Source organism: Lutra lutra, chromosome 8 (genome assembly GCF_902655055.1).
Source record: "Lutra lutra chromosome 8, mLutLut1.2, whole genome shotgun sequence".
In the NCBI taxonomy this organism is placed as follows: domain Eukaryota; kingdom Metazoa; phylum Chordata; class Mammalia; order Carnivora; family Mustelidae; genus Lutra; species Lutra lutra.
The window spans coordinates 129683471-129706098 of NC_062285.1; the positions used below are offsets into that span (position 1 = coordinate 129683471).

Consider the following 22628-nt stretch of genomic DNA (forward strand, 5'->3'; position numbering starts at 1 on the left):
AAAGTAGGCTCACCACTGAGCAGGGAGCCTGATGCAGGGCTTGATCCCAGGACCCCGAGATCATGACCTGAGCCGAAGGCAGACACTTAACAATGGAGCCACCCAGGCACCCCTCACCATGACTTTTAGAACCAAGACTGAAATTGCATAACATAGTTCATGATCTGGCCCTGTCCACCTGCCTTATGGGCCCACTCCCCGCCTCACACACTATGCTAGAGTCATCCAACTCCTGCCTTCGTGACTTTGTGGATGCTCTTCTCCATCTGGAATGCCCTTGTCTCTAGTAGTAACTCTCAAGCTCAAAGCGTTGCTTGATGTTTCCAGACAGACTTATGTGCTTTCTCTATACACCTCTTGAATTTTAAAACAGTTTTTTCATTTTTTTTGTAGTTACTTTCCCCCCCCCCCCCGTTTTTGTCTCCCCAGAAGACTGTGAGGTCCTTAAAAACAAAAATCAAATAGTCCCATCTTTCTTCCTTGGGTGCCAAGTTCAGGATCTTGCACTTGAATGACTGAATGAATGAATAAATGAAAGAACGAAGAGACTGTTTAATAATTTGCCCAGGCTTAAATGTTAGGAAGTAAAACAGCCAAATCTAGAATCCAGTTCACTCTTTTTTTTTTTTTTTTTCATTTTATTTTACCTAATTTCTTTCCAGTGTTCCAGAATTCATTGTGTATGCACCACACCCAGTGCTCCATGTAATACATGCCCTCCACAATACCCACTCTGTTTGGTCATATGAGACAATAAAACCTTACACTGGCCTAGCTTAATCAAAGAGAACAAATAGGCCCCAAGCTTGGAAGTCCCAGGGGTGGGATTCAGTCTAGGTACAGCTGGCCAGGGGCCCCAGCATTTTGTCTTTGCCTCTCTACCCCTCAGCTCTGTTTGTTTCTCAACTCTTCATTCTTCCGTAGGTTCCATCCACTAAAGATGGCCTCTATTGGCAGTAAGCTAGACCATCTTTTGAGCTCTTTCTTCTAGAAAAAACAGAGAGCTACTCCCTCTCTTAGTTACCATAGATCAAATTACTTGAAGGGGCCCTGATTAGTCTGCTTTGGTCCTGTGTCTTCCCTCTCCTCTATTATACCAACAGTTGTAACAAAATAGGGTGTTACTGTTGGCCAAGCCTGAATCACATGTCCACTTCCATAGTCAGAGGAAAAGCAAGGCAATGTGATTGACGGTCCATTGGCACCAGAAGAGATGGAATCTGTACAGTGACAATGGAAAAAAGGGTGCAGGGAGGACAGAAGCTGTGTCTTTTCATTTTAACTAGTTATTCCCTTCACTAAGCCATGGGGCCCTTTCAGCCAATGGCAGGCAGAGCAAGAAACATTTGTTTTTATTTGCATGGGTTCATTAAGGGTGTGGTTGAAGGGAATCGTAGTCATTGTTCCTTCTAGCCAGTTTTCTTTGTTTAAATGTGACTGGTTTGAGGAGTTTCAGCTCTTTCAGGGAATAAGCACATAACAATTTTATTTATTCTGTTCACTGTCCTCAGCTATACTGTGTTAAATCTTTCTTCCCTACTGGGTAGTAGATCCCTCATCGAGTGCATGAGCTGATCCAATAATTTGCTTGACATATTGGATGATTGAAATTCTGTTCAGTCCATTTTAAAACTCTTGTTCTAAATGTCCATTTCTAACTCTCTGGATGCCCCTTCCCAGACAGAGGATGGTGAGCTGCTGCTTTTCCTTTTTCTTTGCACTGTGGGAATTGTGGAGTTGGTTGGGGAAAAAAGGAGGAGGGCTTGAGCAGCATCTAGTTCACTCCTTCCCCCCTCTTCTCTGGGACTCTTCCCTGTAGGATATTGAGAATCAGGGAGAAGAGATGAGCTGGTGGGGGTGGGGAGATGCCCTTAGTCTCCTCTATTTGATGAGGTACTCTCTGTACACTTGGCTAGGGGCCATCCTGAGCTTCATCTAGACCCCTGCAGTCCCTGACCCTCTAATCCCCTGATATGGGCTCCTCACTTTGTGGGACATCCCTTCTCTTGGCACCCTTGGACCATCCACACACATCTTCTGCCCCTTCCTCGGAACCCCTGCTGCCTGACCTGGAGCCCTGGGAATCTCTGACTTCCTCTTTGACACTCTCAGATAGCCACAGGGAGCTGGGCTGGGGCAGATGATGCATCATTTTCTTCCTAAGGACATTATCCATGAGCCTTTTCTCCCTCCTGTCAAGACTACCCCAGCCAGCCTCCCCACTTCACAAATCTCCAGGTGAGAAGCCCCTGGGTACATGCATGTCTCCACCCAGAGCTGCCACTGAATACACAGTCTGCCTTCCTAAAAAGGCACCCTCTTTGAGGTCTGGTTCTCCCTCTGCCCCTCCCCCTGCTCCTCTCACTCTCATACTCTCTCTTGCTCAGTCTCTGTCTCTCAAAATAAATAAATAAAATCCTTTTTTTAAAAAGGCACCCTCTTTGAGTGGACCAGTTACCAGAAAGTTCCCCTTTCTCGCTGCTCCTCAGCCCTAGTCACCCCCTCCACCAGGCATCCTAATGCAAGGCAAAAATGCACAGTCTTATGCTGTGGCTCCCCCCAGATTCCAGGGGACACATGTCAGGATCGCCCTAGAATCCCATCAAGGTAGGTATAGTGGCTACAATGCTGCAAACATCAAGAGAGAGGATCAGTCTTCTCTTGTAAGCAACCCCCTTTCTGGGAGTTTGACCTCCTCCCAATTGGCTAAGACAGTAGTTCTTATAGTGTGGCCTGTGAACTCCTGGGGTCTTTAAGACCTTTTCAAGGAAGCCACAAGGTCAAAATTATTTTCACAACAAAATGTTATTTGCCTTTTTCACTGTGTTGACATTTGCACTGATGGTGCAAAAATAATTGGTGGGTAGAACTGCTGGTGGTTCCTGAATGTGTGAGAATGTACTAGCGGTCATTGGGCTCTTCACCACCGCATACACCCCAGTAGAAACAAGTTCTAGTGTCACTTAAGAGTGTCTTGATGAAGCATTAAAAATGATTAAATTGAGTAAACCTCTACCCTTGATATATATCTTTATAATAATATTCTGGGCACCAAAGTGGGAAGTACACACAAAGTCCATCTGCTACCTGCTGAACTATGATGGTTGTCTTCAGAAAATAACACTTCAGCAACTGAGTCATGAGTTGAATTAGCTCCTTCTTTCATGGAACACCATTTTTACTTAAAAGATTGACTGGTGGGGCCCCCAGTTGGTGCAGTTGGTTAAGTATCTGACTCTTGGTTTCGGCTCAAGTCGTGATCTCAGGGTCATGAGATTGAGCCCCACGTGGGACTCAAGGCTCAGCACCAAGTCTGCTTGAGATTCTCTCCCCTTCTCCCTCTGCCCTTCCCCTTGTGTTCACTCTCTCTCTGAAATAAAGAAAAAAAAATCTTAAAAAAAAAATGACTGATGTACAGACAATTGTTATCCTGACTTGGGTAGCTGGCAGCTCTTGAAAATGTACCAAGAGAGCCAGTTACTTCCAGGAAAAATTGCTGACAGGATTTATTGCCAGTGACAAAATTTGAGTTTTCAAGCAGAAATTGGAATTATGCAAGACTTACACCTGAAACTATGAGTTTGGTAGTTTCTTATATTTAAAGACTTTTCTAATGGCATTATGGGTGGTGATAACAAATGTGATTTTTGACTAGTATGATAGAGTAGGTTGATTTGAAATATCTGCTTAACTCAGTGAACTAATATTTCCAAATGGCCAATAAAGGAATGATGTTATAAGAAATGACTAAAAGGGGCGCCTGGGTGGCTCAGTGGGTTAAGCTGCTGCCTTCGGCTCAGGTCATGATCTCAGGGTCCTGGGATCGAGTCCCGCATCAGGCTCTCTGCTCAGCAGGGAGCCTGCTTCCCTCTCTCTCTCTCTCTGCCTGCAAAAGATTACTCTCTTTCCCGCTCCATCTGCACAACTCCCCACGCCCCCACACCAGCTCATGCTCTCTCTCTCCAATAAATAAATAAATAAATAAATAAATAAATAAAAAGAAATGACTAAAATATCTGTTCTGAGTACAAGATAGACTAATGGATTTTAATATAACAAAGTACAAAATAATTTTTTTAAAACACTGACTTGGTTTCAGATTCCATATTGCAAATAATCCTTAAGAAATTACCACTTGTTAAAAAAAAAGAAAGAAAGAAATGACCACTTGTTGAGATTTAGTGTAATATCAAAGAATATTCCCAGTTATGTGAAAGGCTATTAGAATAGTCCTTTTTTTGCCAACTGCATAATTGTGTGAGGCCAGATTTTCTTCATGTTCTTTGATCAAAGCAACTTAATGCAACAGATAGGATACAGAAGCAGACCTGAGCTTAGACCTAGCTCTATCCTATTAAATTGTACATTAAAGAAATTTTCAAAAGTGTAGAACACTGGTACTATTCTCATTAAATTTTTTTTTGGAAAATGTATTTTTCATTAACATTTTATTTATGCTAACATGTAATGGGTTTATTATTATTTTTAAATGAATTAGTAGGGAAATAACAAAAATTTATAGTTTTTATTTCTGATACTGTGAATATTCATAGATAGAACTTAAATAAGCATAAGCTCTTCAGGGTTATCAATAATTTTTTAAGAATTTAAAGGGATCCTGAGACTAAAAATTTTGGGAACTGCTATGCTATGAAATGGGGAAGCACCCCTCTCATCCACTATGGAAGATAAAGGCTCTGACCCCAAATGCAATAGGACCCACTAGGCGTGTAACTCCCCAGGACCCCCACACCTCTCTTCTCCTGATACAGAGCTAGTCCTTCTGCTGCTTTTATGAAGTACCAGGTAGATAGATGGCCCAGTTGCTTATGGCTCTATTTGGAAAGTTGGGTATTTGGAACCTTCTTCTCTCTTAGTTGTCAATTCCAAGAAGCAGAGAATTTCCCACTTAATAACTTGTCATATGGTTAATAGTCTGACAGTATTTATTTTGTTTCTCTGTGGGAGAATAGTTTCTCTGTTATAAAGCAGATTCAATCTCATCTTAACAATATTCATTACCATTTTGGTGTGACAATGAAGTGAAGTTAGAAGATAGGGTGGACTATGGACTCTGAAAAACAATCTGAAGGGTTGAAGAGATGGGGGGGTGGGAGGTTGGGGGAACCAGGTGGTGGGTATTAGAGAGGGCACAGACTGCATGGAGCACTGGGTGTGGTACAAAAACAATGAATACTGTTATGCTGAAAATTAAAAAAAATGATTATAAAAAAAAGAAGATAGGGTGGTATTTTGAAAAGAGCATGGGCTTGGGTTAGAATCACAGCTTTGCCACTTACAGAGTAATTGTGGGCCAATTATGTAACTTTTCTAACCTCTTGTTTCTCATCTGTAAAATTAGAAGAAAAAGACCTGCTTTTCAGATTGCTTAGAGATAATGTGTACAACCCATCTGACACACAAAAGCCAATCAAATGAACTATCATCATCATCCCCATCATCATACTAGGACAGGAGTTGGGAGAATTTCTGTTGGAATCCTGAGACAAGCAGCCTAAATCCTTTTTGGTGTCCTTGCTAAGTTCTTACTGGCCTCTTACTTCTTTTTTCCTGAGAAACTCAAGTTTTCTCTCTGAATACCAGGGAACAGCAGATCCACTGGACAAGATGAGTACCTGTCACCCTCTTCCTTGTTCTGTCCTGACAAAGAGGAATTGTTCCCACCCTGGTTGAATGGTCCAGGTTCAACCTGGCTGAATGGTTGACCTTTAACATGGTTGAAGGTCATTCTCCCTAACAACACTTTTCTTCTTGCCTCCAGTGCTGTCCTAGGTGAACACCTTTCTATGGGCTTTTCCTGAAGTCTGGATTGCAGTGTGAACTACTAGAATGGAACAAAAGAACCCCCTACTGGATAGCATGATTGGCCAAGAGTGGGAAAAATAAACAGCTGGATACATTTTGTGAGGTGAGATTTGCTAAATAAAAACCTAGGTGTGGCTACAGAGACTTATTCTTTGAGTATTTTTATTTCTATTTTTTTTAGGTAAGTGCTCCAAGAGGGGATTTTTGTGGAATGATGCGTGAAAATGGTGCACTCCCTCATGCTGCTGAAATGGAAGCCATGGGTCTCTTTCCTAGCTGAGGGGGGCAGATTAATGAGTTGGGGGATGTGGCTGCTGGTTCTCAGCAGCTGGCTCAATTACCTCACAGCTCAAGCTGTGCTTTGGGCCTCAGAACACAAGCTGGGTGGAATTCTGACCTTGCTAGAGGACTTCGTTCCTTCACTGAGGCTGCCTACTTGGAGCCAGAATGTGTCCTTCTCCAGGTAGGTTTCCTGGAGCCACGGGTGTGAGGGAGTTGTCCACTGAGTGTCTTTTTAAAAACAAGGAAATAAATGGAATCATGGGGGAAGTTAACCAATCAGAAACTCTGGGAAGAAAAGCAATATTTATCTGGGGTAAAAGATAATATTGCATTTTACTCTAATGAACCTTTTTGGAGGAAAAAGTGGCTTGTCGGGAGAGCCTGGTCAGAAATCATTCGAGTCCAAGTGACAGTAACCCATCCAGATTAGTTCAAGTAAAATGTGAATTTAATGTAAGGCATTAGGCCCACCTAAAGACTCCAGAGTGACTATTAGCAAATCAAATCCAGCCACATCATAAAAAGATAGGATGTTGCATCCAAGTTAGATATACTTCAGGAGTGAATGCTAGATATAACATTAGAAAAGTAATCAGTGTAATTTGCTACATTCACAGAATAAAGGGGGAAAAGTCATAGGAGCATCAAATGGATACCGAGGGAGTCTTTGCTAAAACATCCAGAAGTATATAAAGGTTCTGAGAGACATGAAATTAATACATTTACTTTTTTCTTTTTTTCTTAAGTAGACTCCATGCCCAACATGGGGCTTGAGCTCATGAACCCAAGATTAAGAGTCACAATGCTCTACCGACTAAGTCAGCCAGTCGCCCCCAATTTCTAATATATTCATTAAAATTATGCACAATTACCAGTGTGGAATACAAAAGGCACAGCAGTGAATTCAGTATAAGAAATCCCAGTAAGTTACAAATTGTATAAAGCTGATAAATTCCACAGGATCCTAAAACCCGAAATAATAACAAATTACTTTTATTACTTGTCTGTCCTAACTCAATAATATTTTTCCTTATATTTTTTGGCTGAATAAATCTTTAGTCACTATTTTTTCTGACAATAATTTTTTTGCAATACTTTCTATAGACAGAATGAAAAGATAATTTGGTCTTTTTTCTAGCATGATTTTTAAAAATTTTATTAACTATTTAGAAATATATTAATAAAATTTTAAAAATTTTATTAACTATTTAGAAAGACATTGGAAAAATATATTTTATCTTTGCCACTTGTTATTGGAAATGAAATGTAAACGTTTAGGATTATTGTCAATTTAGGGGAAATCTATCAAATTTCTTTTGTACATGAACTCTAACATTTCAAAGCCCATAAAATTTTCTTGTGTAGTGGCTATCTGTAAGTAGCCTTTGAATTTTGGTGACGCTCATTAATTAATAGGAGTATTTGTGAAAGTCATTCCTACAATAAGAAAGCAGGCAGTAACTTAACTCTTCAGAGACATGACTGAAAACTACATAAGTATATCCCACCAAGAATGAAGCTAAACATATCCCCAATTCAGTTACTTTCATTAGATCCCCCCAAGATGCTCATGGCCACATACACGCTACCTGACATATAATCAGAGTACGCTAGGATGGAAAAGCACACTGATCTTACTTGACTATAGTATTTGTTCATGTAAACACATTGTTAGGGCTTCTCCCAGAGCCTTGAAGAGCATCCTTGGAAGTGAGGCATCCTGAAGATGAAGCCTCATTAGCTGAACTAGAAATTTGTTTCTGCAAACTATTCACATTAAAAACTCTTAACAAAGTAGGGTTAGCAGATGTTTTACCAACTACTGTTCAATAACCGCTAACCATAAAATACTAGTGATATAAAACATAAAGCACTTATTTCTTGTTCATACCTCTGCGGGTTGAGTGGAGCAGCTATGGTTGAAATTATGGGTCCATGCATTGGCTGGGATGTCTCTGCTCCTCTTGTCACCTTCTACAGCTCAGGCTACCCAGGTATGCTCTTCTCATGGTGATGGCAGAAGTACAGGAATGCAAGCTCACAGCCCAAGCCCATCTCAAGTCTCTGACTATGACACATCCACTAACATCCCATTTGTCAAGGCACCCCATGTGGCCAACCCCAAGCATGTCACACGGTCAACCCCAAGTCCAAGAGCAGTGGAAATGCACTCTGTTCTACCTGAGACAATAGCAAAAGTACAAATTCTGCCACATTCATTTGTCACGTGAGTAAATAACTGAGAACATATATCATGAAAGTTAACATCCCAAATCTGATAAAGATATCCATTAAAAAAAAACCTCTCCACAAATATCATACTTAATGATGAATTATTGAAAGCTTTGCCCCTGAGATCAAGAATGAAACAAAGATGTCCCCTATCACCACTCTTATTCAATACATCCCACAAGTCTAGTAAAAGAGAAAAAAACAAATGTATAAAAGAAAGAAAAGAAAAAAAATACATAAAAATGTAAGGATTGGAAAGAAAGAAATTGTCATATTCATAGATGGCAAGATTATGAACATAGGAAGTCTGAAAAATCTACAGATAACCTCCTAGAATTAACAAATGAATTTAGCAAGTTCACTGAATTAATAAATATAATATAACATAAGTATAATATAAATTATATTTCTATATACTGTACTACATATAAAAATTACTGTTTAAAATTCTATTTACAATGGAAACAAAATATAGCCAATACTAAGGATAAAGTAAGGGAAGAAGTACAAGACCTCTCTGCTTTAAAGTACAAATTATTACTGAAAGAGAGTAAACGATGCCCCAATAGCTCATTTTTTAAGACGTTATCCATTTATTTGAGAGAGAGAGAGAATGAGAGGAAGACCACAAGTAGGAGAAGGGGAAGAGGGAGAGGGAGAAGACTCCCCGCTGAGCAGAGAGCCAGATGTGGGGCTTGATCCCAGGACCCTGATATCATGACCTGAGTAAAAGGCAGACGTTTAACCGTCTGAGCCATCCAGGCATCCCTGTAGGCTCATTCTTATAAAGATGCCAGTTCTCTGAAAATCAATCAACAGGGTCAATGCAATCCCAATCAAAACCTCAGAAGGGTGTACTTTTTTTCTTTCTGGAATTTGACAAGCTGACTCTGAATTTATGTGGAAATGTAAAGTGTTCATCATGGTCAAGATAATAATCTTGAAAAAGAACGACATTGATATAACCAGGCTTATTTTAAAGCTACAGTAACTAAGACAGTATGATAATTGGCACAGGGATAGACAAATGAACTAATGAAAGAGGAAAAAAATGATCCAGAACACATCCACACTTGTGTGGGTGTTTTGATTTATGGTAAAGGTGGGATTGCAGAGCAGTGGGAAGGGAAGGGCTTTTTAATAAATGGCCAAGCTCTGTCAAGGAGTTTTGCATATGAAAAATCTTGGGCTTCCACTTCACACAAAAATCAATTACAGGTGGGTTATAGATCTCAATACAGAAGCTAAAACAAAGCGTTTAGATCTTAATAGTATTTATGGGCACAAGTTTTTTGAACAGTGCGCAAAAGGCACTAACCGTAAAGGAAAAGATTAATAAATTGAACTATTTTGAAATAAACAATTTTTATTTATCTAAAGACACCATTGGGGCACCTGGGTGGCTCAGTGGGTTAAGCCTGTGCCTTCGGCCCAGGTCATGATCTCAGGGTCCTGGGATCAAGCCCCACATTCGGCTCTCTGCTTGGCGGGAAGCTTGCTTCCCCCTCTCTCTCTGCATGCCTCTCTGCCTGCTTGTGATCTCTCTCTCTGTCAAATAAATAAATAAAATTTGAAAAAAAAAATAATAAGAAGAAAAGACACCATTAAGAGAGTGAAATACAAGCCAAAGAATAGGAAACAATATTTGTATTAGATACAACCAACAATGTCCTTGTTGTCTGCAAATACATAAGGAACTACAGATCAAAAAGTAAAAGGCACAGAACCCTATTTTTTAAACTGACACTTTACAAAAGAAGTGGATATCCAAATAGCTACTGAATACACAAAAACATCATTATTACATATTTGTTAATAATATTAACAATAATATTCACAAAGGAAATGCAAATGAAGACCACAACAAAATATCCCTATATACCCACCAAAATGCCTAAAATGAAAAAACCTAATTATATCAAGTAATTGGCAAGAATATGGAGCAGTCAGAACTCTCATACATTGTAGATAAGGATGGAAATTGGTACAATTTCTTGGGAAAACTTTTTGCCATATCTAGTAAACCTGAATCTGTACTACCCTAAGACCCTGCAACCCCACTCCTAGGAGTACATACTCAGCACAGATGAGTCTACATGGAAACCAAAAGACATGAACAAGAATGGTCATAGCAGTATTATTCTTAGCACTTCTGAGTGAAAACAATCCAGATGTCCATCCACAATAGGATGAGCACACGGGGGTGTATATTCATTCAGTGGAGCTCTAGAGAACAATGAAAATGAATGATCTAGTCCTACATGCAGTAACATGTTTGAATATCATCAAGATAATATTGAAGGAAAGAAGCCAGACATAAAAGAATACATATGATTCCATTTATATAAAGTTCAATAAGAGGCAAAAGTAAGGCAGGATATTGGTTACCTTTGGGAAGGAGGAAGAGAGTAGTCATTGGAAGGGGACATAGAAGTTGTTAGTGTTCTGTGTCTTTTTTTTTTTTAATTTATTTCTTTTCAGTGTAACAGAAGCTCTGTTGAATTCATTGAATTCATTGTTTATGCACCACACCCAGTGCTCCATGCAATACATGCCCTCCATAATACCCACCACCAGGCTCCCCCACCCTCCCACCCTCCACCCCTTCAAAACCCTCAGATTGTTTTTCAGAGTCCATAGTCTCTCATGGTTCATCTCCCCCTCCAATTTCCCTCAACTCTCTTCTCCTCTCCATCTCCCCATGTCCTCCATGTTATTTCTTATGCTCCACAAATAAGTGAAACCATATGATAATTGACTCTCTCTGCTTGACTTATTTCACTCAGCATAATCTCTTCTAGTCCTGTCCATGTTGACACAAAAGTTGGGTATTCATCCTTTCTGATGGAGGCATAATACTCCATAGTGTATATGGACCACATTTCCTTATCCATCCGTCCGTTGAAGGGCATCTTGGTTCTTTCCACAGTTTGGCGACTGTGGCCATTGCTGCTATTAGTGTTCAGTGTCTTGATCAGTTTCTTGTTACAAGGATGTGTTTACCTATGATGGCACACTTTTGTGTATGTTTGTTACACTTCAATAAGACTTGGAAGTATGTTATGTTTCAACAAGAATTTTATTTATTTTTTAATTGAAGCAGAGTTGACACTTCAGGAAAAAATAGCAAATGGAATACTTCCAAAGCTGTGTAACATTAGCTTAACAATTTTATTTTTAAAAGGTTAGCTGCTATCGCCATCATTATTATAAGGGAGTGGTGAAGGAAAGCCATGAGAAACCAAAGCCACTTGGGTGGATTCATACCTCAGACGTGTTCCCTCAGACTTTCCCCTAATGTTGGAGGGGCCTGGAATAAGGCTACATACGGAGGCCCAAACACCATTTATATAAATATTTAAAAGTAATAAATCAGGCTAAGAGACTATTAACTAGAATATGTTCTATTTCCTGCTCTGAGAAATCCACCTTTATACGGCCTGGAACGCAGGTTAGAATTTAGAATTCTCCGTTGTCTCCAAACTTAGAACCGCCAGGTAATGGCCTGGAGAAAGGCAGCTCCCAGCCCCCAGCGTGTGGCCCACCCCACCTCTCTCAGCAACTCTGGATCTCTGTGAGGGACCTTACGCACTCCCATGGACATGCTAGCCTGTGCGAGCTAGCTCCTTCCACACCCCAGCAAACAGCTGCCCCGGGGCTGCCCGGCATGTGGTCTGGCTTAGGGAGGACAGGTCTGGAGGAGAAGACGCAGGGCTCTGGGAATGGGCTCTGGGACATTGCAGTAGGGAATGTGGGTCACCGGTGACAAGTGCCTGGGTTGGGAGGGCGGCATGAAGCCTCTGACTGAATGTAGGTTCTTAGCCTCATGGACTCCTCACTCTGGGTAGGCGGGCAGAGGCAGAGGAGGGGCAGAACAGGACCCTCAAATATGTGGGCCAATGGTAGAGTCACCCTGTCCAGTTTTAAGGAAAATACTATATTTTCTTATAAAAAGCCAACCATGCATTTTTTTAGCCATTAGAGAAAGAGACAGAGACATATTTTTAAGTAGAGTGAGGAATTCCACTCAATGAGCACTTGTCCTCATGCAAATCCCCCATCAGGGATGAGGGCAGGGATTCTGTTTTGTTTCTCTCATCACCAGCCCCTGAGCCTGGCACCTAGTAGGTCTCAGTATTTGACCAAAAATTGGCTCTGCGGTCCCCTCTGCTGTCATCAGAAGCTGCAAACAGCTCCTGGTGTTGGTGTCCTGCTGATGCTGGTGTTGAAAGATATAGCATGTGTGGCTTTGGTGTTTTTTTTTCCTTCCCCCTAGTTTAAACATTGTATTTTGGTGTCTATTTGTTAGATCAGCTGAGTCTGTAAGCTTTTTTTTTTTTTAATTTAAATTCAACTAGCCAACAAATGGCCAACAGACACATGAAAAAATGCTTCATATCACTTGCATCAGGGAAATACAAATCAAAACCACAGTGAGATACCACCTCACACCAGTCAGAATGGCTAAAATTAACAAGTCAGGAAATGACAGATGCTGGCGAAGATGCGGAGAAAGGGGAACCATCCTATACTCTTGGTGGGAATGCAAACTGGTGCAGTCACTCTGGAAAACAGCATGGAGGTTCCTCAAAAAGTTGAAAATAGAGCTAGCCTATGACCCAGCAATCACACTACTGGGTATTTAACCTAAAGATACAGATGTAATGAAAAGAAGGGGCACCTGCATCCCAATGTTCATAGCAGCAACATTCAAAATAGCCAAACTGTGGAAAGAGCCAAGATGTCCATCAACAGATGAATGGATAAAGATGTGGTACATATATACAAGGAAGTATTACTCAGCCATCAGAAAGAATGAATAGTTTCCTTTTACATCTATGTGGATGGAACTGGTGGGTATTATGCTGAGCAAAATAAGTAAATCAGAGAAAGACAGTTACCATATGGTTTCACTTATATGTGGAATATAAGAAACAATGCAGAGGATCAGAGGGGAAGGAAGGGAAACCTGAGTGGGAAGTCATTAGAGAGGGAGACAAACCATGAGGGACTCTTAACTATAGAAAACAAACTGAGGGTTGCCGGGGGTGGGTGGGTAACTGGGTGACGGGCATTAAGGAGGGCATGTGATGTGATAAACATGTGTGTTTTGAATCATTGTGGAAAGGGAGTGAGGTTGGGCTGGCCCAGGGCTCCTCCCTAGCAGGGGCTGAAGAGTTTAAGATTATGGACCTCAAAGTCAGAATAATGTCCTTTAGGCCAGCATTTTAGGGAGTCCAAGCACCCCAGAACCCATATGCAGATATATGAGTGTGGGACAATGTCATTTTCCTGGGGAGATGTCCAGAGTTTTCAATGAGAATTTCAAAGGTGCCCATGACTTCCAGAATGTTAAAAGCTAAGCTCTTGAGGAAACCTCTTATTTTCACAGATGATGGGTCTGTGGCACAGAAGATGCAGTAAGTCAAAGTCACCTGGAGCTCTACTTAAATTTACTGATTCCTGAAGCTTCTTTTTTACTGCTGCATAGCAGAACTCACAGCCTCAGGTGGGGTGGGGTGAGAGGAATGGTTCAGCTCTCCTTTCCAACCATTCTCAAATGTAGCCTCACATCAGAATCGGGGATTTCTGGTGAGCACGGTGGTTCCAATGTGCAACTGGGGTTGGGAATCCCTGGACTAGAATATTACATGAAGGAGGGTCTTGATTGACCATGGTAACCTTACTCATTAATGAAATGTGACCTAATCAACCTCTCAAGTATATCAGATTAGCAATTACTTTCCCATTAGTTGGAGGATGCATGGGGTGGAGTGGTGGGAAGGTGGGAATTGGAAAAGAAAGAGGTGCTCTGGCATCCTAACCGAACCCAGTTCTGTCTGCCCAGTGCTCAGCAAAGCCAATCACTGAGATATCAGCTATGCAGCAAGGAAGGAATTTATTCAAGAGGCAGCCAAAGGAGGAGACAGAAGGGCAAGCCTCAAATCCGCCACCTCAAAGGGGACAAGAACAAGTGTTTTCTAGTCGTGAAGGTTGAGATTACATACATATTGATGAAAAGTGCAGGAAACATAACTTCTCATGAAGAAGGATAATGCACACACCTTGAACAAACATATATGTGACATACATCCCATGTTCAGTTTAGGGTAGAGGCCTAACATCAAAATGAGGCAAAATTCAGCCCCTGACCTCAGGAAGTCATCTTAGGACAAGGAGAAGGGGCTATGAACATACACCAAGAGCCACTATAAATTGGATGGGGTCTTGGACTTCATAGTCTGGAACTACATCAGTTGACTTGAGTCCAGACTACTGCAGAGACAGCTAGTGGATCTGTTAGCTGGGTTTGAAGAGACACAATAGCTGATTAGGGAAAAATAGTCCTCTGAAAAACAAGCTTTAATTTTTCTGTGAGTTTCCACTTCACTAACCCTGGGCGGAGGGGCATGGTTTCAGCATGGGATCGAGAACATCTCACCTCATCAGCAAAGAGACAATCACAACACAGAGGGATGAGAGTTGAGGTCAGACTCTCCTGAGTCACAGAGGAAATAGCTGACCTGCATGGGGCAGATAGTTGGTGGCCAAGACAGCTCGGTGGGGGAGGTGACTCTTCAGCTGAATCCTGAAGGAAGAATTGTTGTTTTCCAGATGGGCGGGCAGAAGGAAATGAATTTTCACACATATTATGGCATGGAGATTGGAGTAATATGGTATTTGAGAGGATTGGAAGAGTTGAGTCTGACTAGAATGTAGACTACACGAAGAAGGTGTATTTTTCATGGGCCATTAAAATATAAGAATTAGACATGGCTACCACTGAGTGAATATTGCTTAGAATGAATGAACCCCACACTAAGGAAATTCTTAATCTTCTTGGTTTGGAAAAATTCCACTAATTTTAACCAGCTTCTCTTCATTCATTAGACTCTGGATATTCTTAGAGGACAAGAGTGCTTTAAATTTGACTGATTAAGAGTAACAGGGTCTAAGTTTTCATAAGTTCTGAATTAGTGTATTTTAAGTAAGCTTTCTAGGTCACCTCAGGAGAATCTCAGAATTAGTGAAAGTTATTGAACAGGCCTGTGAATAAACACAGCATACTATTTAGAGTTGAGATGTTTGGTGCAGTTTTCAGAGAAAGTGTTCTTGTGATCAGCTGTTGATTCTGACACTGTCAAAGTTCCCTCAGGATGGTGTGTGGTGAAGTCAAAGGTCTTTGGAGGCTGACAGGCCTGGGTTCTGATCCCAGTTTAATCACTTACTAAGCTGAATGCTTACACAGCTAATATTGCCTCTTTAAGTCTTGGTAGCCATATTAATAATTGGAAATAATACCTATCTCATTGAATTGTTGTGAGGATTCCCTGGGGAAAATGTTTGTAAATAGACTGTCCTAGTAAAGGCTCTTTTTATTACAAGGAACAAGAAACCACTTACATTGGTTTGGCTGAAATCAAGAAATAGGAAATAAAATACAGAGTTTTCAGGAGGGGGAATGAGGAATGGGATTGTCAGAACCCAGGTACATTCTTCATCTCCAGGAGCCACCAAATCTGTCAACAGTGTCCCAGCTTTTCTTCTGTGCATATTCTCCCCCTTGTTGCTCTCCATAGCCTGGTTTCCTTAGCTTTCCTCAGATCCCTTCCATCTCTATTTTCCTTTCCTCTTGACCTTTCTATATACCAGCTTTTTCACAGAAAGTCCTGTTCAGTTTTCCTGTGTCCAATATTGTGTTTCTGCAAGGAAAAACTGGATTGACTGAGTTTAGGTTCAGTGTCCACCCTCGATACAGTTGTCTGTGACCAAGGTGTGAGCCCTTGGTAGGCACACCCCCTCATCTCTGTCTGGGGGTGATTCCTAAAGCAAGGCCCTGTAGGAGTGCAGACACCAAACATCTCCGTTACAAACACTCAGCACACGTAGGAGCACAACTAATATTAACCTGCATCCCTTTTCCTTGTTCCTACTCTACCAGGATAGGTTTCCATAGTGAGTCCCACACAAAATCATGATCATCTTTAAGTTTTTGCTTTTGCTTGGGCTATACCTCTTAAGAATGTACTACTTCATCCACCCATCCATCCACTTGTCCATCCATCCATAATCCATCCATCTGTCCATCTCAATCTCCCCTTTTCTGATCTATGTCTTATTCACCCTTGCAGGCCCACTTCCTCCAGGAAATCTTCCTCAGTATCTTCAACCCCTCCTGTTCCTCCTCATTTCAGTCAATTCCTTATAGTCTTTAACACATCATTTAGCACTAAATTATACAATGACTTGGATTTCTCTCTCAATCACTTTGAAGATGTTAATCTTATTGTTTCAACTTCATTCAGAACAGAGAGGGCCACAGTGTCAAGCACATAGAGGCACCAAAAGTATGTTCTCAAGGAATGGAGAAAATTGCAGCACAGTAAATATTCTATAGCTGGAAGGGATCACAAAAATAATTGAGTCTAATCTCCTTGATTTCAGAACTGAGATCAAAATAGATGTAGTCCTTTTGGTTGACTGAATATAAAAAATAACATGATGAAATATTATTTATGTAACAAAAGAATCTTCTGTAATTGTACTATGGAATAGCATTTGAAGAATCACAATACATTTGACTTGGAAGAGAAGTGAGAAGTGATCTAGGACACGCTGTTAAGGCCCACTGATGAGGAAACTCTTTCATAGGAAAGGAAGTGATTTGTCCAAGCTCACCTGAGTATTTAGTGGCAGAGCTGGGACCAGGCTCCACATTCTTCTGCTCTCATGACTATCCCCTATGCTCCACTGTCATCAAATCTTTGCCTGTGATCTTAGGGATTTCTGTCCCTTCCCTTTACCATATACCTGATGCTGTGTAATAGGTGAGTACCAGGCTCCTTTGCCCTTCACAGCCTTTGTTCTGTATTCCTTGCTCTGGCCCATTCTGTGTAGAGTATTTCTTCTTAGCCTCTTCTTCCCCCTGTCTGTTTTCACCTGTGTTTACTTCGTATTTTTTTTTTTTTTTGGGCCTTGCCTTGCCCTGAGGACTAAATGCTATAATTTTGCTTCTGCTCCTGACCTCTGGCTGGTGGAAGTACCCTTCCCAGTTCTGCCTGGCCTCAGGATTGGGTATTGCCCACTATTGGCTAATTTATGTGTTGATTTAACACACATTTACCATGCATGTCCTCTGTGAAATGTTCTGAATTCTGAGGGATTCAGAGATGAATAATAAGATCACAGTCACCTCAATAAGCTCACAATCTAGTTGTGAGAGATTGACATTTAAAAAAAAAAGATGACAGAATATTCATCAAACTGAGCCCACAGTGGTGGGAAGATGACAGCCAGGGAAGATGTCCTGGATGAGGTATTTCTTGATATGAGGCATTATGGACAGATAATGGGTAAGCATTAGCTGATGAAGCAGTGTGTTGGGGGTGAGTGGATATGCCACAGAATGAATAACATAATCAAAGGCATAAAAGCACGAAATTGCAAGAAATATGAAAGAAATGACAAGCAACCTGATGTTCTTGGAGGATAGAAAGGAGGGCAGGAGGTAGTGTGGGAAGAGGCTGACAAGGTGGGTAAACCAAATTGAGAAGATCTTGTCTGTAAGTAAGATCGTACGGCTGGGATTTAGGGAACTAATAGGTGACACCTTGTTCCCTGCCCAGATTCCTAATTAATTGAGAAAAAACCCCAAGGAGTCAGGCAGATGCAGATAAAATTGTCAGTTTTACTGCTGATAAAACAATAAGCATGGCTTAGATCTGGTCAAATTGCTTGCTCCGCTTCCAGTACTGAACCCAATTCCCCAAACGTAGGTCTCTCCTGCAGGTATAGATCTGCTTAGAGCTGATGAGAATGTTCTGTGAGCATCTGGTCCCCAAAGAGAGAAAGAGAGAGAGATTAAACTGAAGATGCTCACTTCAGCTTAAATTCACCAATCAGGTAAGGCACTCCTCTAGGGAAAGAGGACAAAAGTTTTATTGTAATGGCGATCCCTCCACTTGGAAACTTGAAGCAAAGGGGAAAGAAGGTCTTCACTTAACACTTATCTAACATTCACTGAGACATGCAGAATGCCTTCATTCCACAAGCTGGAACTGGACAGAATCTGAAGTGGTTTGGGAAGATTCTCTAGTGGAAAGGGTAAAAGACATGGAAACCCTTACCTTAGAACATCATGACTGGGAGAAACCCTAAAACTCATTGAATCTTGTTTTCCATTAATGCTTGGAAATATCTATAGCATCTTCTTCCTGCCAAATGGCCATTAACTCTCTGCTTGGATATGTCATTGAAAAGAAACTTACCATCTCCTGTAGCACAGACATAGCAGAGAAAATGGCTGCCACTAACTTAGATGATGTAGAGCTCTCTGTGAGATTTTGCTCATACTCTTTGTGGTAGTTTTCTATTTTTATATCTTCTCAAACTCGTAGGCACTTGACAGACATTTGTTGAATGATCACATGAATAAATAATCTTTCGGTATTCATATTTGATAGGACTACAGATATGGGTGTCATGGTTAATTAATCTGTATTGGTCAGAAATCTTTCCCTGCAAGTAACAGAAACTCATTTCAAACTCATTTAAGAAAAAATTTTAAAGCATGGGGTGGGGAAGGATATGGAATCTGGCCCTGCCTGATCAAGGAGATGGATGGGTTGGCCTCCAGGACATTTGTCATAAGGGATCGCAAATGCTGTCATGTCTCTCTACTCCTTGTTCTGCTATCTCTCCTTGTGTGGGCTTTATTCTCTGGTGGGGTAGCTAGCCACCAGCAGTTCCAGGTTCATACAAATCTATGACTAGAATGGAAGGAGCTGAGCGGTGATTGGTTCAGCTGAGGCCACATGCTCATTCATTCAATCAATCACTATGATCAGAAGAAATTGAACCTCTTATTGGTCCATCTTGCCTGACCTTGGCAACCCCAAAGGTCAGAGTATGGAACATGGCTGATAGTATACACCAAGGGTGATTCCCCCAAAAGATGGGAGGAAAAGTTACCAGTTGAACAAGGGGGAGCTGTGGAAACCTCAAATCCCATCAGATGTGAACTACAGAGCTCAGTCTCCAATGTCTAAGTGTTTTTGCTGTAAGGCATCCCTTCCAATTATGAGAGCTCCTTCTTATCATGGAGGCAATGGTTCAGAAATTGGGTGGCTAATTCTTTGCAGGAGCAGAAGTTGACACAAAGCGTATTAATAAAGACACAGAGAATATGTGCTGGGGGCTGATTCAAGGAGTCCAAAGCGAGGTGGAAAATTCTGAAGGAAGGCAATGGCTGAGTCACCCTTGATAAGAAGCCAGAGGAAAATGCCAGAAGGGAAGACAATGAATCTGTTTAGTAAGAGAGCAGAAAGACCGAGAGCTGTGATCTTGCTTTTATTCACAAAACTCATCAAGCCCAGTAACTCATCAGCTTGTGAGTAGGCTAAAGGGCAGTGGAGGTATTTGTACCTGTGGAGGTTTTTTTTTTTTTTTTTTGTATAAAACTGTATCTTCTTTATTTTGCATACTTTAATCTTGGAACAAAATAAACAGGAAAAAAAACCAACACAATACACATCCAAACCCCTTGTCAAATAATCAGAAGGGATAGGGGTTGAGGGCCTTCTTTCCTGCCTAAAAGACAGGAGGAAGAAAAAAAAAAAAAAAACCACTAGACATCAGCAGAGGGAACCAGGTGAACAGGGCCACTCCGGGCTGCTGGGGAGTCACGGGGACACTATACAGAGGGCTCAAGGTCTGCACGTAGAACTAATCTACTTCTTCCATGCGAGAGGCATCCTCATCACCCTCAAGGGGGGGGATCTCATCAGGAACAGCAGCACTGGGTTCCTCTGCTGTCACTTCATCTTCATCAATGCCCAGGCCTAGCTTGATCATGCGGTAGATGCGGTTGGAGTGAGTCTGGGGATCCTCGAGTGAGAAGCCAGAAGAGAGCAGAGCTGTTTCAAACAGCAGCACCACCAGGTCCTTGACAGCCTTGTCGTTCTTGTCCGCCTCTGCCTTCTGCCGCAGCGTCTCCACAATGGGGTGGTCAGGGTTGATCTCCAGGTGTTTCTTGGCCATCATATAGCCCATTGTGGAGTTGTCATATAGCCCATTGTGGAGTTGTCCCGAAGGGCCTGGGCTTTCATGATCTGCTCCACGTTGGCCGTCCAGCCATAGGTGCTAGTCACAATGCAGCAGGGTGAAGACACTAGCCTGTTAGAGATGGTCACCTTCTCAACCTTCTTATCCAAGATTTCTTTCATGAGTTTGCAGAGGTTCTTGAACTTGGCCTTGCTCTCCTCCATTTTCTTCTTCTCCTCTTCATCCTCAGGCAGCTCCAGGCCCTCCTTGGTAACTGAGACTAGACTCTTCCCATCAAACTCCTTGAGTTGCTGCACGCAGTACTCGTCAATAGGCTCTGTCATATACACTACCTCGAAGCCCCGCTTTCGCACTCGCTCCACAAAAGCAGAGTTGGCAACCTGCTCTTTGCTCTCACCGGTGATGTAATAGATGGACTTCTGGGTCTCCTTCATGCGGGACACATACTCTGAAAGAGAGGTCATCTCATCCCCAGACTGGGAAGTATGGTAACGCAGCAGCTCAGAAAGGCGGCGCCGGTTAGTAGAGTCCTCATGGATTCCAAGCTTTAGGTTTTTAGAGAAAGCCTCATAGAATTTCTTATAGTTCTCCTTGTCTTCTGCCAGTTCAGAGAAGAGCTCAAGGCACTTCTTCACAATATTTTTGCGAATGACTTTCAAGATTTTGCTCTGCTGGAGCATTTCTTGGGAGATGTTCAGGGGCAGATCCTCAGAGTCAACCACACCACGGATGAAGTTGAGATACTCTGGTATCAGTTCATCACAGCTGTCCATGATGAACACACGGCAAACGTAGAGTTTGATGTTGTTCTTTTTCTTCTTGTTCTCAAAGAGGTCAAAAGGAGCCCGACGGGGGATGAAAAGCAATGCCCTGAATTCCAGCTGACCTTCTACAGAGAAGTGCTTGACTGCCAAGTGGTCTTCCCAGTCATTAGTAAGGCTCTTGTAAAACTCTCCATATTCCTCCTGAGTAATGTCATCAGGGTTTCTGGTCCAAATGGGCTTGGTCTTGTTTAGTTCTTCCTGATCAATGTATTTCTCTTTAATCTTCTTTGTTTTCTTTTTCTTGTCTTTCCCACTATCATCCTCCTCATCTGAGCCCACATCTTCAATCTTGGGCTTCTCCTCATCATCTTTATCTTCTTCCTCCTTCTCCCCTTTCTCCTCCTCTGCCTCATCATCACTGATTTCTTTCTCTCGTTCCTTCTCCAAGTAAAAGGTATGGGGTAACCTATGAACTGCGAATGCTTCTTCACCACTTCTTTGACCCGTCTCTCTTCTAAATATTCTGTCTGGTCTTCTTTAAGATGGAGAATCACTTTGGTACCCCGGCCAATGGGCTCACCATGGTCTGCTCGCACAGTGAAGGAGCCCCCAGCAGAAGACTCCCAGGCATAGTGCTCATCATCATTGTGCTTTGTGATAACCACCACCTTCTCTGCCACCAGGTAGGCAGAATAAAAGCCAACGCCAAATTGTCCAATCATGGAGATGTCTGCACCAGCCTGAAGAGCCTCCATGAATGCTTTAGTTCCGGACTTGGCAATTGTTCCCAAATTATTTATCAGATCGGCTTTGGTCATGCCAATGCCTGTGTCCACTAGAGTCAGGGTGCATTCCTGGGGGTTGGGGATGATGTCAATTTTCAGCTCTTTACCGCTGTCCAACTTGGAAGGGTCTGTCAAGCTCTCATAGCGGATCTTATCCAAGGCATCAGATGCATTACTGATCAACTCCCGAAGGAAAATTTCCTTGTTAGAATAGAAAGTATTGATGATGAGGGACATAAGCTGGGCAATTTCTGCCTGGAAGGTAAAAGTCTCCACCTCCTCCTCTCCATGGTGCACTTCCTCAGGCATCTTAAAAGAGAAGAGCTGCAAGCACTACAGACCAGTGGGTAGGGACTGCGTCCGGCAACGACTCCGCAACAAGACCGCGCGGGAGTGACTCAAGAGAACCTGTGGAGGTTTTTAAGGTGTGCAAGTCTTGCTGGAATCATTAATCCTCCCTCTAAGAAGTCATTAAGTATTCCTTAAGCCCAACTTCCACCCTATCCCCAAGCAGAAGCCCAAAGATATTGAACAGTTAGGCTAAGGCCACATAGGATGTACCTTTGCTTTTAGGCAAATTATTCAAGTATCTGTGGCTTCAACAGTGGTTCTTTATGTGGGCAATTTTCTCTTAGCTGTCAGCCCCTTCAGGCATTATCCCAGCTAAGTACCACCT

At 41.9% G+C, this 22628-nt stretch overlaps 1 pseudogene; it reads right to left on the reverse strand.

Annotated features, from left to right (window-relative positions):
- Nucleotides 1-19932: 19932 nt before the first annotated feature.
- On the reverse strand, nucleotides 19933-22276 carry LOC125107478 (heat shock protein HSP 90-beta-like; annotated as a pseudogene).
- Nucleotides 22277-22628: the final 352 nt, after the last annotated feature.